The sequence below is a fragment of the Pinus tabuliformis genome, chromosome 1_2 (assembly GCF_031772625.1).
Source record: "Pinus tabuliformis cultivar Carrire ecotype Pingquan chromosome 1_2, CPIR1, whole genome shotgun sequence".
In the NCBI taxonomy this organism is placed as follows: domain Eukaryota; kingdom Viridiplantae; phylum Streptophyta; class Pinopsida; order Pinales; family Pinaceae; genus Pinus; species Pinus tabuliformis.
In genome coordinates this window covers 959,425,266-959,441,774 of record NC_142298.1, presented here as the reverse complement: position 1 = coordinate 959,441,774, position 16,509 = coordinate 959,425,266, and the positions used below count along the sequence as shown (strand labels likewise).

The 16,509-nt window shown below is 37.1% G+C and overlaps 1 long non-coding RNA gene across 2 annotated transcripts; it reads left to right on the top strand.

Moving 5' to 3' along the window:
* Positions 1-1,209: 1,209 nt before the first annotated feature.
* LOC149209154 (uncharacterized) lies at positions 1,210-3,035 on the top strand. 2 transcript variants are annotated; one of them, XR_016252186.1, is made up of 5 exons: positions 1,210-1,478; positions 1,581-1,718; positions 2,056-2,146; positions 2,336-2,400; positions 2,728-3,035. It is a non-coding gene; the product is annotated as an uncharacterized LOC149209154 (long non-coding RNA). The 2 variants fall into 2 exon arrangements; XR_016252187.1 differs by lacking the exon at positions 2,336-2,400 and having other exon boundaries at positions 1,216-1,478.
* The last annotated feature ends 13,474 nt before the right edge of the window (positions 3,036-16,509 follow it).

The following is a 16,509-nucleotide window of genomic DNA, read 5'->3' as shown; positions in this document are numbered from 1 at the left end:
GATATCTGTAAGGCCTGATGTTTGGAGGAACACTTCCTGGAATCAAATGAATAGCATGATCATAATCACGAATAGGTTGGAGGCCTTTAGGAGTCTCAAATACCTTGGAATGAATGTCCAAGATATTTTGAAGATCTAGAGAAATAGATGATTTCGATGTGGGAAACTCTAGCAAAAATAATTGTGTAATTACTCCTCGTTGTTCTTTCTTTAGAAGCTTTGTCATTTTGTTAGAGCTGATTATCTTTTCCGGTTTCCCTGCGATATCCCTTAATTCAACTTCTTTTCCTTCTGAAACAAATTTCATGAAAAAATCTTCAAAATCAAAAACTATTGTACCCAAAGATTATAGCCATTGGACTCCTAATACAACATCAACACCACCCATTAGAATGAAAAGCATTGGTCTATTCAATACATATTCTCCTATGAATTTTGATTCCATTATATATTCTTGATCATTCTCACAACATTTCTCATACATTCACTTATTTCTACCAAATGCATTTGTAAACCATCTTCGTAGAAATATTATATATGCCACCTCACAAATGCGTCTCGAAAACTTAATTTCTACGAAACGCATTTTTAAAACATATTCGTAGAAATATAATATATCACGTCCTTACAAATGCATTTCTAAAACATCTTCGTTGAAATATAATATATAACGCGTCACATAGAGACACTGCATTCTTTAAAAAAAATGCCATGAAGCTCGCTAATAATTAATAATAAAATTAAAATAATAAAGTACGAGTAGTTGAAATTATGTGTAAAGGAATAAAATAAAATTTGTAGATGTAGTGTCAACATCTTCTGTTATAGATGTCGAATAGTAGGATAGGATGGACATTGTTTTATTAGTCCCTGCCCTCAGGCATGGACTATTGTAATCGTTCGCGAGCTATTTAGCATTAATTGACCTGCTTGTGATGCCCGGTCATCAACTATATACCAAGCTTTCTGAAGACATATTTATAAATCACGTTATTTGGCCTCCTCCCGAGGACCTAACGTAATCCGAAGCTAATCCGAACCTAAACCATATGTTAAAGCAATTAAGTGCGGTGCATTTTCAGCTAACCGTCAGGGGTGTATGGTTTTAATGCTAGGATTACTTCTGGCGGGTATGCAAAGGTGGTAAACCATATGTTAAAGCAATTAAGTGCGGTGCATTTTCAGCTAACCGTCAGGGGTGTGGAGAGGTCCTGCCCTACACCCGTGTCTTTGTGCATGCCCTGCACCCGTGTCTTTGTGACGTCGGCCCACTGCATCTCATTAAATACACTGCTACCCTTCGGTTTTTCTTTACAATCTGCGAGCAGCAGGGTTTAAACTGTGTACGCTTCCTGCAAATATTTGCATTTTTTCTTACGGACTTTTGGTTTTGGATTGCTCCAAGGCAGAGCGTTCGCAGACCCTCTAATGCTCTCTGCAACAGCAGACGGTTCCTGCAGTGAGAAGCAATGAACAAGGTGAGATTTCTAATGTGAAACTGATCATAGGATTAAATTTTGGTCATCATAACATGATTACTTGATAGAATAGCAGTGGGTTTGGAAACAATTACCTTGAAGGACTCGAGGAGCTGAGGCCTTGAAGGACTCGAGGAGCTGGGCTTTCTCAGGATTAGAGGCCGTGGATTCTCTGACCAGAACAATTGTGGGATGGCCACTAGCAATACTAGCTTTCGCAATATAGCGACTTTTTTGCTGGTATTTCCTGCAGTTCAAAGCCGTCAATGACTGTTATCCTTTCTATGAATTCCCAATATGTTTATTCTGTTATTAGAAGTATGATCAAATTTATGTTGTTGAAGATCACTTTTAAATATAGCTTTTTTTATAACAGTGCTTTAGAGTCTAGACACCTACGCTTAAGAGCCTTCTCGAACTTTGTTTTTCCTTTCTAAGCATTTACACTTGTCGGACACCTCTGCTAAAGAACCTTTTTCAAAATTTGTTTTTCTCTTCCAAGAATTTACACCTGTCAGCCTTTTTCTTGAATAGCATTGATCTGGTAGCCTGTTAACTTGCTTTGCCTGGTGACCAGAGAACAAGATCAAGAGTTAGATGCGCTTAGTGCCAGTGTTGAGAGACTTGGCAGTGTTGGTCTCACAATACATGAGGAGCTCATGGGACAGGTTAATTTTCTTGGGCATATTTGTTCCTTTGGTTATTAAACTGCTAGTACTATGATCTAATGCATTAAACTGCTAGTACTATGATCTAATGCATTCAAGTGATCGAGTTCATCAGTGTTTGCCTATCAATTCTTTAAAGAAGTGAATCATGTCGACTGATGCGTACCACAAATCTGCCTTTGCCTGCAGGAAAGAATTTTGGAGGACCTTGACCAAGACATGGACAAAACATCAAATAGACTGGATTTTGTTAAGTTAGTTCTATGTGAACACCATCGATTTGTTTCCACTCGAGTCTTTATCTAAACACTGATTTTCGTAAAATGAATCCTCGCATTCTCAATGTATACTACGTAATATATAAAGTGGATTCTCCTCTCTTTATATTTTTTGTTTGTCCAGAAGAATTAAAAGACATCAAAATTAATGAAACTGAGCCTATAGGAATGTACTATCTGATTTATCTGTTCAGATATATATAGAGGGACATCAGAATCGGAGGCTACTCTAGGTACTGCTCTAAATTCAACCTGAAAGCATTACTTATCAAAATTCCTAATTCAAAACATTCTTCTGTGCAGAAAAAAATCGCTTTGGTGATGAAGAAGGCCGGAGCTAGTACCTTTTTTATCCTTAGTACGCACTGGAGCTGGAACTTGCACATACATCATGAAACAGTAATGAGCTACAAGATCTGTGGCCAGATCTGCCCTTGAAGAGGCCGAAATATGCCTCAGAATTAGAATAGAGACAGCGTATATATACTGGAAGAGAGAGATTGGTGTATGCTGGTTTGGATGGCTTGTATACTTGAGGAGATTGAGTGCTGAGGTATGTTCAGTCCAGGCCGAGAGCAGCTCTAAGTCTGTGCAGTGATCCAAGTCTGTGCAGTGATAAATATGGAAGCAGATTGCTACAGGAAGCCATGGGAGCTGCTGACACACGAATACAAGAAAAGAGAACCTTCGTTCTCTGCATGGACACTGTGCCTCTCCTTCCAACACCTGTCGTTGGAAACACTCAGTTAAGAGAAGCCTTCGTTCTTTGCATGGGCACTGTGCCTCTCCTTCCAACACCTGTCGTTGGAAACACTCGACCGTTGGAATCGTATGCAACGCTCTGAGTTCTTTAAGATATTATTATTGGGTGATCTTGCAGCTCTTCTTGATTTCTCTTAATCAAGTTTTCTTTAACATCATATTTGTTTTAACCTCTCTTAACAAAATTTAGGTATGAAAATTTCCATAATAAATTTAAATATGTTTCTCTTAACAAAATTATTTTATATCTAATTTCCACGGTATCCTTGACTTCTCTTAATAAAGTTTTCTTTAACATCATATTTGTTTTAAGCTGTGACCTCTCTTTGATTATTTATATTAAATGTGCTCCTGCAGCTCTCGTTGATTTCTCTTAATCAAGAAATCTCAATGGTGCGGTATTGTCAAAGTCAAAAATATCCCCTTTTTTTTTCTCTCACGGCATGAATATCTCATTTTCCTAAGGGTAGCTGAGACAGAATATACCCGCAGGAGAAGAGTGGGCTGCCCTCAAAGATGCTCAGATGTGTCGGAGTGATTCACAGTTTTTTAATTGCGGGCTTTCCGTCCATGCTTTTATATAATAAGATTATGGAGTCAGTCATAACAATAATGTTATGTAGTTATTCACTGGATTTAAAAAAGCATGTATTTATTAAGTTTAATATTTTTTTAGTTATATACTGGAAATTAAAAAAAAACATATACATATTATAGAAAACAAGACTTTTCCAATCTTAAAAACAAATTTCTCCAAAATAGGAATATGACTGTTACTAGCAGAAATCGGTGTTGTTCATATAGAAAACTTGATATCCGAGTTGTTCATACAGAAAACTTGCTAATAAAAAGCAACACCAAAAGACTGAAAAATATTTTTCAACTGATTCAAAATTAGGCAAGTATCTCAACACTTAGAGAATCTAAACAATCAAATTACTAAACATTGGAAAGCTCAATAATAAATGACTCATTTAGATTTTACTTAAACTTTGAAGTTCTGATCCTGTCACCTGAGCAATCTTGAGCTGCTTGCCGAGCAATCTTGAATTGTTTCATAGCCGGGCTGATATGCTTCCATCTGTAATGGACACATGCCTGTAGTATTCAGTTCTCCACCAAACAAACAATATTGAGCTGCTTGCCAAGCAATCTTGAATTGTTTCATAGCCGGGCTGATATGCTTCCATCTGTAATGGACACATGCCTGTAGTGCGTAATAGACAGGCTCAACTTCACGCAGATTCTCTGTTAACCTGAATTCAGTTCTCCACCAAACAAACAATATTGAGCTACTTGCCGAGCAATCTTGAATTGTTTCATAGCCTGGCTGATATGCTTCCATCTGTAATGGACACATGCCTGTAGTGCGTAATAGACAGGCTCAACTTCACGCAGGGACTCGCTGCGTCGCAGCTCCCCTTGTTTAAAATATGAGTCAGATATGATGGACTTTGTTTTATTTTAAATATGAAGAATCATTTGTACATAGACTCAGTGTTAAGATATGATATTTTATCTTTTAATGTTGTTATAGATGTTGAATAGTTAGGTATAATGATAAGCTTTGTTCTATTTTAAATACAGACGTTGAATAGTTAGGTATCATGATAGACTTCGCTCTATTTTAAATATAAAGATCGATTAGATAAATTGAGTGTTAAGATATGATAAATTAATATGTTATTAAGGTATTTTATATTTGCATGTTGTTATAGATGTTGAATGGTTAAGTATGATATATTTTTCCATATGATAAATTAGAGAGATTTGTATCACTATGATAAATTAGTATGTAGTTCGAGTGAGTGTTTTATATTTAATGTTGTTTTTATAATAATTTGTTTTGTTTAGAATTTGATAAAGTTTTATAAAAAAATTAAATTAAATTTTATAATTGTATAATTTAATAGGTTAAAATCATTCAAAACTTAAATTTATTTATATATTTAAAAAAAATGCAATTTAAAATTATAAAAGATAAAAGTGAAAAGGTAAAAAGATGTCATATTAAAATGTGCGTTAAATTTTTTAGGGAGTTATCTAACTATTCTACAGTTTAGAGTTTGTCACTCGAATTCAATAAAATAATTATGGGTTAAATGATAATTTTTTATTATTTATAATATATATATATAAATATATATATATATATATATATATATATATATATATATATATTGTCTATATAGATGAATTTAGCTCTCTAATAAATCCTTAAAACACCTATGGTGGAGATTTCACAACTGAAAGTTATGATTATAACAAATGCCGACCAAATTTCACCAAAAAAATATATCCAAAAGAAACTCCAAAACTTATCGCACGTAAACTACCACATTTCTCACCTTTGAGACCTGCTACAAATCATGGTTTAATAGGCAAGGAAAATACAAGGTTCGCCCTCTATATGTATCTTGGTAAATATGGCATGCAATGAATTTTGTAAACTTTGAAAATAGGATTTTCAATCTCTACAGGATTTGTACTTGCATACAAGGGTGCTTGGTGACTCGGAAGCACTCCAATAATTATGAAAACATGCCCAGATTGATAAATCTTCACTTGCAGATCAATTTCATCATGGGTGTTTGGGATGGTACACCGTGGGCTGGTAGTTGTGGTTGTGGAGCTTGGTTGAGAATCAATTCTTATTAACTAATCCTTCGGGATATTATAATTGATAATTTAGGTAGTTTTCTAATTACAGTAAGGAAAACCACCAACACTTAAGATTTGGTAACTATATTTTCTTGTATAAATATTTTATGATTACACTGAATAAAATATATGTTTCACTGTGGAGTTCATCAGGCCTATAATAGTGGTATCAGAGCGGTGAGGTTTAGAAGTGGTGAGAACTTGGTTTGAACTCCATTGATGATTTATAGTTGTGGAAGAGTGGCACAATGGAAGCGTGGTGGACGTGTTGCCTATTGTGATTGAGGTGGGAAACGTTGTGTGGTCAACAGAACCCACAGCGGGAGCGCGTGGTGAATAGTGACCAGTCGAAAGTGGGCAGGACTAGTGGTTTTTGAAACCACCCTGATACCATACACAGTGGTATAAGAAACAAGTTTGGGTACCCTCGTAATGAATGTGTACCATCGATTAAAGTGCTAAGTAGTTTTCATGATACCATTCCTCGGGATCACCCGTCTTGTCAAACTTTGGCAAGTTTTGTGCCTCCGTGCACTGTTGGATCTGTTGGAGCAATCCAGACCATTATTTGAATTAGCACCTATGGTACTCTCATACACTATCCCCACCAATTGGAATGTCCGTTATATGTCACAAACTTTGAACGATTGTTTCACTATAAATTGATCTTCGGTAATTTGTTAACCTCGATTGGATTTTGTTAAAAAAAAAATTGTTGCAAAGGCCATTCAATGAGGCCACCAATCGCATACCAGGGTACTTTTAGTTTTTTACAGATAGTGACATATTTTTCTGCAGTTCATCCAAATTATTAAAAAAAAAAAAAAATTCCGTTTAAAGATGATATCCATAATTTCATTAGTTGGCATTGTCCTTTCTAGGAAAGAAAATTACCTAGAATGAATAAGAAAACTCAAAATTGCATTGATTTTTAATGATTTGTGGTAAGATGTTTTCTAAGGAAAAAAGGACAAAGATGATAAAGAAATTGCTCCAGAAGATGAAAAACAACATGTTATATGGGAATTCAAGAACAAGAAAGGTTATGCTATGATTACAACATCAGCCTCATAAGAGGGAAGCATATACATTCATTCATGTAAGACAACATATGAAACATTAGAAATTTTAAAGAAACTCTATGATTCACATTCAGAATCAAAGATTATTGAAGTTATTTAATTCAGACACGAACGACAATGATCCAATGAGATTGGCTTCTGAAATAAAGGCTCCATGATATAGAAGCCATAGGTGTTAAAGTAGACCTATAATTAACTGCCTTCATCAAGGCCCTACACCCTACATACTCACACTACTTGGAATCTCTCCAAGTTAGTGGAAAATTAAATCACATTACTTCTGATAAATTAGTGAATAAAAATGCAAAAAGAGAAAAGGCTTTTGGGAAGAAAGAGTTTGTTTCTATTACTAATACAGAAACCTTGTGCCATGCACAAAAGGAACATATATCACAAAATGAGTCTAACATAGATGGCAAGAATCCTAGAGGTCGAGCTAGAAGGAACTTTAAAGGCAGGGGGGGAACAATAATAAAAATCAGGGTGATAGACAAAAAAATTACCAAAAATATAAGAAGTTCCCGTCTAAATTAGATATCAGATGTTATAGGTGTGGAAACATTGGTCATAGTCTAGTTAATTGCAGGGTTCGTAGGAAGAAGATTACTAATGAAAATAAAGAGCCAATTAATGACAAGACAGAGAAACTATCTTCTGACAAAAGTAAAACAAATGAATCTTATCACTATATAGTTGCGCACTGTAATTTCAATATTGACAATGTTTTTAATACTGTATTTTCTTCATGGGAGGATAGTTGGATCTTAGATTCAGGTGCTAGTTGTCATATGACACTCCAGAAATATCTTTTTGAAATTTTCGGTGGTAATGTTGATGGTGTTGTTTAATTTGTTGATAAGTCTGAAGTTAAACCATCAGGAATTGGATCAATTAGATTAAAAATGACACATTTAGAAGATTACATAATGAATGATGTTCTTTATATTCCCCAATTTCAGAGGAACTTAATGCCTTTCATTCATATTAGACAATAAGGACATTCAATCCATATTTTTGATGACATAATTAAAATTCGCAGAGCAAGTGATAATTCAGTAACTATGACTGGTTTTGAAGAAGGTACATTGTTGAAATTCGATAGTAATTCATCTATTACACAATCTACTACAAATTCAGCTCCATTAGTGCAACAAGATAATGTTTTGTCTTCAAGTTTATTATGGCATGCTAGATTTAGTCACATCAACTATAACAACATTAGAATTATGAAAGAGCATGGAATTAAAGGTCTCCCCACTATTCTAGAAAATATCACACCATGTGATGCTTCCATCTTGAGGAAACGCAATAAACAACCATTTCATAGTTTTGTTACTAGATCTTTCAGAAAATTAAGTCTCATACATTTTGATTTATATGGACCTATGAATGTACTAACTGCAAATCGAAATAAATATATACTCACCTTTATTGATGACTATTCGAGGATGTGTTGGGTTTATCTTTTGAAGGAAAAGTCACAAGTTTTTGATATATTCAAACATTTCATGCTATAGTTCACTTGAAAAATATAGGGCCAAACTTGTAGCTAAAGGCTACGCTTAGAAGGAAGGCGTTGATTATATAAAGACTTTTTCTCCTACAATGAAATGGGGCACAATCAGAACTCAACTCTTTTAAATGGATATTTGAAAGAGGATGTCTACATGTTTCAACCTAAGGGTTTTGTTGTCACAGGTAGATAAAATAAAGTATGAAAATTGGTCAAGGCATTATATGGACCGAAAAAAGCATCCCATGCTTGGTATGAAAAATTAATTGAACACATCCTTAAGCTAAATTACAAAAAAATTGACCTAGATGGTGCAACTTTATTTGTCAAAATAATTGGAAAATTTGTTGTATATCTAATTGTGTATGTTGATGATTTGATGATTACAATGAACAATGATAATTATATAGTATTTTTTAAAAGGGAGCTGCAATTTTTTTTTTACATGACAGATTTGGGTCTGCTGCATTATTATTTGGGAATTGAAGTTGCTCAACAACTCAAACGCATTTTCATTTCTCAAAAGAATTGTGTTGGACAGATATTAAACAAATTTGGAATTTAGGATTGTAACCCTGTTTCTACTCATATGGAGCAGAATTTGAAACTTACTTCCATTGAAGGAAGTAATTTTGATGATCCAACAAAGTATAGGAAACTTGTTGGAAGTTTAATTTTTTTAACCACTACTAGACTTGACATTACTTTTGTTGTAGGGATACTTTCCAGGTTCATGCATCAGCCTTGTGAAGGTTATTGGAATGCATCAAAAAGAGTGTTGAAATACTTGAAGGGAACTCAGTCTGTTGGCATCAAATACTCCAAAGTTTCATATTTCCATCTCATTGGATATTCAGATTTTGAATTTGATGGTGATAAGGAGAATGGGGTCTCTACTTCTAGTTATTTGATGAATCTTGGATCAACAACCATTATTTGGAGGTCATGCAATAAATATGTACATATTTATTCTACCATTGAAGCCAAATATGTTGCAGTAGCTCAAGCCACAAAAGAAATCATTTGGCTTCACAAGATACTTGAAGACTTGCAGGAGAAGCAAAAAGATTCAACTCCTTTATTTGTCGATAATTCTTCTACAATTTAGTTGGCTAAGAATCCAAAGTTTCATGATCGAAGCAAGCACATTAACACCAAGTATCACTTGATTCAACATTATGTAGAGGCCAAAGTTATTCATCTAACACATTTTCCTACTTCAGAACAAATAGCAGATATATTCACCAAAGCACTAGGATGAGAAAAGTTTGAAATTTTTAGAATGTTACTCGACATGTTAGATGTCCTTTCAGATTAAGGGGGGAATGTTAACTAATCCTTAAGGATATATTGTAACATTAGTAGATTAGAATTCATAATTTAGGTAGTTTTCTTATTACAGTTAGGAAAACCACCAACAGTTAAGATTTGGTAACTGTATTTGCTTGTATAAAAAATTTATGATTGCACTCAATAAAATATATGTTTCATTGTGGAGTTCATCGGGTCTGTAACAAATCTCAGAAAATTTTTTTCTTTTCTGGGATGGGGGGAAGGGAACGAACATCAAAGCTAAGCTCATAGCACTTTGGGGGTTGTTGTACTTAACAAAGCAGCATCAGTTAGACAATTTAGCTATATTTGGCTACTCAAGAGCCATTATAGAGGTAATCAAATGGAGGGCTTCTCTCTTGATTCCAAATTTGATAATATGGCTAGACAGGATAGAGAATTTGAAAATGTCTCCTTCAAGCACATATATATAGGGAATTAAAATTTTGTAGATGACGAGCTATCAAAAGAGGGATTATTGGCTGCTCCAGGCTCACTATATTACAAACTTTGTGATGGAGATCGACAGGTCAATGAGGGTGAAATTTCACTATAATCTCCTAGTATTTTCTGGAGGCATATTTTCTTTTCATGCTCAACTTATTGGAATAATGGTTTATGTCACTTTCTAGTTCCACAATTTTGAATATGTTACAAATCTACTTTTTGTTTCTGATTGTTGAAAATGGTCTGGAGGATAGGTTGTAGGTTACTTATATATTCAAGTTGGATCCTTGTTTTGTTGACATATTGCCTCCAAAAACCTTTTATGAATTTGGAAGAATATCTGGAATTTTTTTGTCTATACGTACTGAGATCTTTTTATTAATAAAAAAAACTTATTTTTCTTCTAAAATAAGTGATTTTTTGTTCTATAAAGAAAAACACACACACACATATATAAACTGCATTTCTCACGTTCCAAAATTTATAATAATGAGTCTGCACCATAAATTAGGATAGGTTGTACGAGAATAAAATAAACCAATATAAGATTCCACTTCGGGAAAAGGAAACCATAACATCAGTGCAATCTTGGTCTACACTAAATGCCAGAGTTTTCTCCTTATAAAATATCACAAGAAATTATGTGGTGGGTCCTCGCATATTCCATGGAAAATTGGCAAGCCTCGGCATACCCACGTTGTCAAAATTGGTGTGGTGAAGAATTTCACTACCCAACTAGAGTTGTATAATTGAGGTTCAGAGTTCATACAGCCCCATAGTTTGGAGTCTATCAATGGCACAACTCATGAAGGTGAATGATAGGTGGGAATTCATTCTTATAGTTTTATTGTAGGCCAATATTTTCTCACTTGCATGCCTGCCACCACCTGTTCAATTTGTTTCCAAGGGCTACCATCTCGCAAACTATCACAGGATCTGGGAGGGTGAAACTACCTGCAAGGTTGCAAAGGTTGTTTTCCTTAAGACTAAGGATGAAATCCTCCGAGAAGTTTCAGATGCAGTGAAGAAAGGGAGAAAGATGAATATTGTAAGTGTTGGATCTCATTACCTCAATCATTTTTCCTGTCCAGGGGAAGATGGAGGGTTTTTTATCAATAATTGGGAGTCGAGACTACAATACTCGTATATATATATATATATATATATATATATATATACATATATACATATATATATACATATATATATATATATATATACATATATATATATATACATATATATATATATACATATATATACATATATATATATATATATACATATATATATACATATATATATACATATACATATACATATACATATACATATACATATACATATACATATACATATATATATACATATATATATAGATATATATATACATATATATATATATATATATATATATCTATATATATATATATATATCTATATATATATATATATATATATATATATATATATCTTCTGATGAAGAAAATTCATAATTTCTATTATCAGAAATTACATGCTGTTGATGCCCATGGCATATGCTGTATTGTGGTTTTCACCACTGTTCAAAAAAGCAAAAATTTACATATAGGTACCCTCAGGGATACTGTAATTAGGATCAGAGTCCATCATAGTAGTGCATAATCACTCCATAAAAAAACAGATCAAAATAGTGTATGATCGCAATACAAAACAGATCTAGCTGGAAAGTACTGTAGTATGTACAAATATATATCATGATAATGCAAAATTTAGATGAGGCCATTGCCTCCCTGAAGGGGACCATCAATATATGGTCTATGATAGAAGCTGTGCATCCCCTCTGGATAGTGTTCCTCGATCAGCCATTCACCTAGAGGACGATCCGCCGCTTCTTTCAAGAGTCGGTCAGCAATTGCATTGTTTTCCCTGTAGATGTGAGAAACAGATATCTGGTCAAAATGTGTTTTGAAAAAAACAATTTCTTCCAAGATATGCTTCAATGAGTATGCATGACAAATGGATTTGTTGTTAAACCAGTCAACCACAGTCTTTGAGTCCCCAAAAATTTGTAATTGTTGACAGTTTTTGGACAAGGCAAAATATAGAAGATGCCTCAGGGTCATGAGTTCAGCATGGTTGTTTGTACCCGGACCGAGTCCCAATCTCATATGAAAATAGTGTGAGTCTGTAAGATGTAGTAGAATGCCTCCCCCACAGCCTTGTCTCTGAGCTGCCCCATCAAAATATGCCCACGGCATATCTTTGTTAATGATTTCTGGGCTGATGATCTTGGGTTGTTTCTGTTTGACTTCAATTGGAATCTCAATATATGCCGCACATATGGTAGAGGGTAGTAGGTTCCAATTTACATTGCAGTTCTAAAAAATGATTGCATTCCTCCTAATCCAGATATACCAGGCCACCAAAAGCGGCAGATTCCTGGGCTTTTCTGATGCCACAACAGTCCACCACTGATCCCATGCTACAGGTATGTCCTCCCCCTGCCATACCGCATTTATATTAAGAGCCCGGGTGATCTGTGTCCATAGTTCCTTGGTGATTGAGCAGGTAAGAAATAAGTGGGGGGTAGTTTCTTCCTCTTTTCTGCATAAAACACACCATGTTGGACCTGCAAAGGCCCTTTTCCTCAGGTTGGCTCCCGTAGGGATTTTGTCTGCAAGAATGTTCCACATCAGAAGTCTTGTTCGTGGTTGAGCTTGTAGGTGCCAGATAGCGGACCACCAGCTTTTATGAGTGTCCGGATTTTTTGCTTCAATCAGTTTGTAGTATCCAAGCTTCGGCACATATTGACCAGATTTTGATACAGCCCAGATTAGCTCATCCTCTTCCTCCCTGAGTCTGATATGTGATTCAATTAATGCCTGTATGTATTCCTTCCAAATTGTGCTCCATTCTTCTGTCAGTTGCCATTGCTGATCTGTTATCCAAGCTTGTGAGAATATGGTGGAATGTTGTTGGTCGCCTATCTGCGAGAGATATTTGATGCCCCTGTTGTTTAGATGTAGAACCAGCCCTTCTGGTAATATGTGTGCATTACCAGAACCAGGCCATGGGTCAAAACCAATGCGAACTGAGGTGCCATTACCAATGCGCCATAAAAGATTATCTCTGATGAGGGGTATGGCGTTTAGAGTGGCCTTCCAAATCGCCGATATGCCCTGTCGGTTCCAATGGGGCCTCCTGATCCAGTCAATGATGTTCAAAGGCCATATATACTTCTGGTGAATAACTTCTGCCCAGAGACTATTCTGTTTAAGTAATAACCAGCCCTGCTTGGCAGCCAACGCTTGCGCAAATTCCGGGAGAGCTTTAAGGCCCCACCCCCCCCATTTCTTTGGAGTGGTAATCAAGGACCATCGAGTCCAGGCAAAAATCTTCCCTTTTTTGTTTCCATTCCAAAGGAATCGGTTGCATGTTTGTTGAATTCTATTGAGAATACCCTTTGGGATCCATGAGAGTGACATCCAGTATACTGGAGTAGCCTCAAGTACAGATTTTATCAGCATTAGTCTGCCTGCTTTGGATAGGAGCCGGTGATGCCAGCTGTTGATCCTCTTTTCTATTTTGGAGATGAGCCAAGACCAGTTCTCTATTTTGTAACCATCTGGTTTTAGTCTAAAGCCCAGATATTTGATGCCATCCAGCAGATTAATTTCTAGGAATGGGAATTTCTAAGAAGCCAGCTGAGATTCCTGATTTGTACACCCCGCCATGGATATAGTCGATTTCCTTCTGTTGATCTCCATTCCCGTAGCCTTACAGAAAAGCTGGAGAATGTCATTTAGGGCCGTGGTGTCCCGAACACTCCCATTAATGAAAATTAGGATATCATCTACAAAGAGGAGATGAGTGAGGAAATAATGCTCCATGATTTTGAGTCCACTGATATCACCATTCCTTTTAGCAGTTGCAATGAGTCTGCTTAGCCCTTCCATGACAATTAGAAAGAGCAGGGGGGATAGAGGACATCCTTGTCTGATCCCTCTGTTGATGTTGAATCGAGCAGAGGCCGAGCCATTGATGAGGATAGCGAAAGAGACAGAAGAGATGCAGCCCATAATCCAGTTTACAAGTATGAGGGGAAAGCCCAAATGGGTGAGTATCATCTTCAGATAGAGCCAGTTAACTTTGTCAAAGGCCTTTGCAAGATCTATCTTAAGAGATATGCCTTTAAGATTCTTATGCTTTATGGAGTGTAAAGCTTCCTGGGCAGTGCCAATGGCCTCTTGAATGTGTCGATTTTGGAGGAAGGCAAATTGTTCGGCAGATATATGAGAAGACAGGATGGGCTTGATGCGATTTGCTATGATCTTGGAAATGATTTTGTAGAGGCAATTGCATAAAGATATAGGACGGAAGTCATCAAAGGATGTAGGGTCATCTGATTTAGGTATCAGGGCAATGAAGGTGTAGTTCATCGGGGGATGTATGTGCCCTGTGATCCGGCTTTCTTCAATGACCTCCACTAACTCCCCACCCAGTAGATCGTAAAAGGCCAGATAGAACTCCACTGGCCAGCCGTCCGGCCCCGGGCTCTTATCTTTCTTGAACCATTTGAGCGTGCTTTCCAATTCCTGTTTAGTGACTGGTTGAGTGAGATCATCCAAATCCTCCTGACCAACAAATCTAGGGAAGTGACCAGCAAGATTGATGATATCTGGAAGATTGATGGCATTCGGAGCAGTGAATTGTCGTTTGAAATGTGCTACCCCCAATTTGGCAAGATGTTGGTGCGTAGTAGCCCATCCTTCAGGTTCACAGGGTAGTTGCCAAATAGTGTTTGATGCCTTTCTACCATTTGCAAGGTTGTGAAAGTATTTGGTATTACAGTCACCTGCTTTGAGCCAAATTGCTCTACTTTTTAACCTCCACAACTCCTCTTTTTCTTGTAGGATCTTAGATTTTTGTGCAACCAGATGGTTCAGTAAAGATTTCGATACCTCAGATAGGTAGCCAGTCCCCCTTTCGTCCGTCAATTGAGCTATCTGGGATTCTGTATCAATAAGCAGTTGTTCATCTCTGAGTCGCTTCCTTCTAGCCCAGGTCTCAGTCAATTTCTTTAGCTCATTTAATCTGTCACAAAAATCCACAGCTTTTCTCTGCTCTCTTAGTGGAGGTTGAGATCCCCAGTATTCCGAGACCATTTTGATAAATTCTGGGTCTTGTAGGAATCCCGCAAAAAATTTGAAAGGGGAGCGGGGCTTGATTTTTGCATCACTGACTTGTAGAAGGATAGGGAGATGATCAGAGAGTCCACCTGAGCTGACCCATTGTCTATACAGGGGGAATAATGGTATCAGATCCTCATGCACCAGAAACCTGTCAAGCCGTCTTCCCAGAGCTGCATCCCCAGTTCTCTGATTGTGCCATGTTGGTACTTTCTTATTCATTGGAATATCGACAAGCCTGTGTGCATCAAATAGCATACTCATCTGTTCAGAGATGGGGTCGGACTGTGCATGGTGTCCCCAAGATTCTCCAACACCCAGGGAAAAATTGAAATCACCGCCCAGGACAGTAGCGCGAGTAATGTGGTTGCTTTCCAAGAAGTTTTGCCAGAAGGTCAGCCTATTCAGGTTAGGGCCATAGATGTTGATGATGCGAACAGGGAAGCCCAGCTCTCCCAAAAAGATGTCCATTCCCAGGAAACCTCTGCCTCCCCATGAGGAGAGTGGCTTGCCTTTTCTAGGGTTTATGCCAATAGCCAGACCTCCTGACCGGCCACAAGCATCCATTCCTTGAAATATCCATCCAGGAAGAAGGGTCTGAAGGGTTCTCACCGCCACCTCCGAGGTGCAAAGGGTCTCCTGTAGGAAGAGAATGTCACATCTGGATTCATGAATCAGTCGTTTTAGAGCCAATCGCTTTTTGGGGTTGGCTAGTCCCCTACAATTGAAGGAGAGCCAAATCATGGGGAACCACATGCCAGGGGCTCAATTGCTCTAAGTGCCCGTTCAATGGTGTATTGTCGCCCCTGGGCGACATCAGCTACCGCGCTTTGAATAGCCGAGTTGATTTTTGATGGACGGCCCCTCTTTGGCTTGCAGTATCGGCCTGGGGAGGAACCCAGTCCAAGCAATCTGGTTCGGGCCCGAGGACGGAGATGGTAGGGATGCGATCCAGAGCCGGCCGGGGAGGATGAGGGGTCGGGGAGGCCCTGCTCCAACTTGTGAGCGGAGGGAGTGGTGGAGAAGGTAGGGGGGGGGAATTGTGCAAAGAATGGAAGGAAGCGATGTCTGATCAATATGATGGGACAACAAAGAGGTGTGCATAACAGAATGCAAT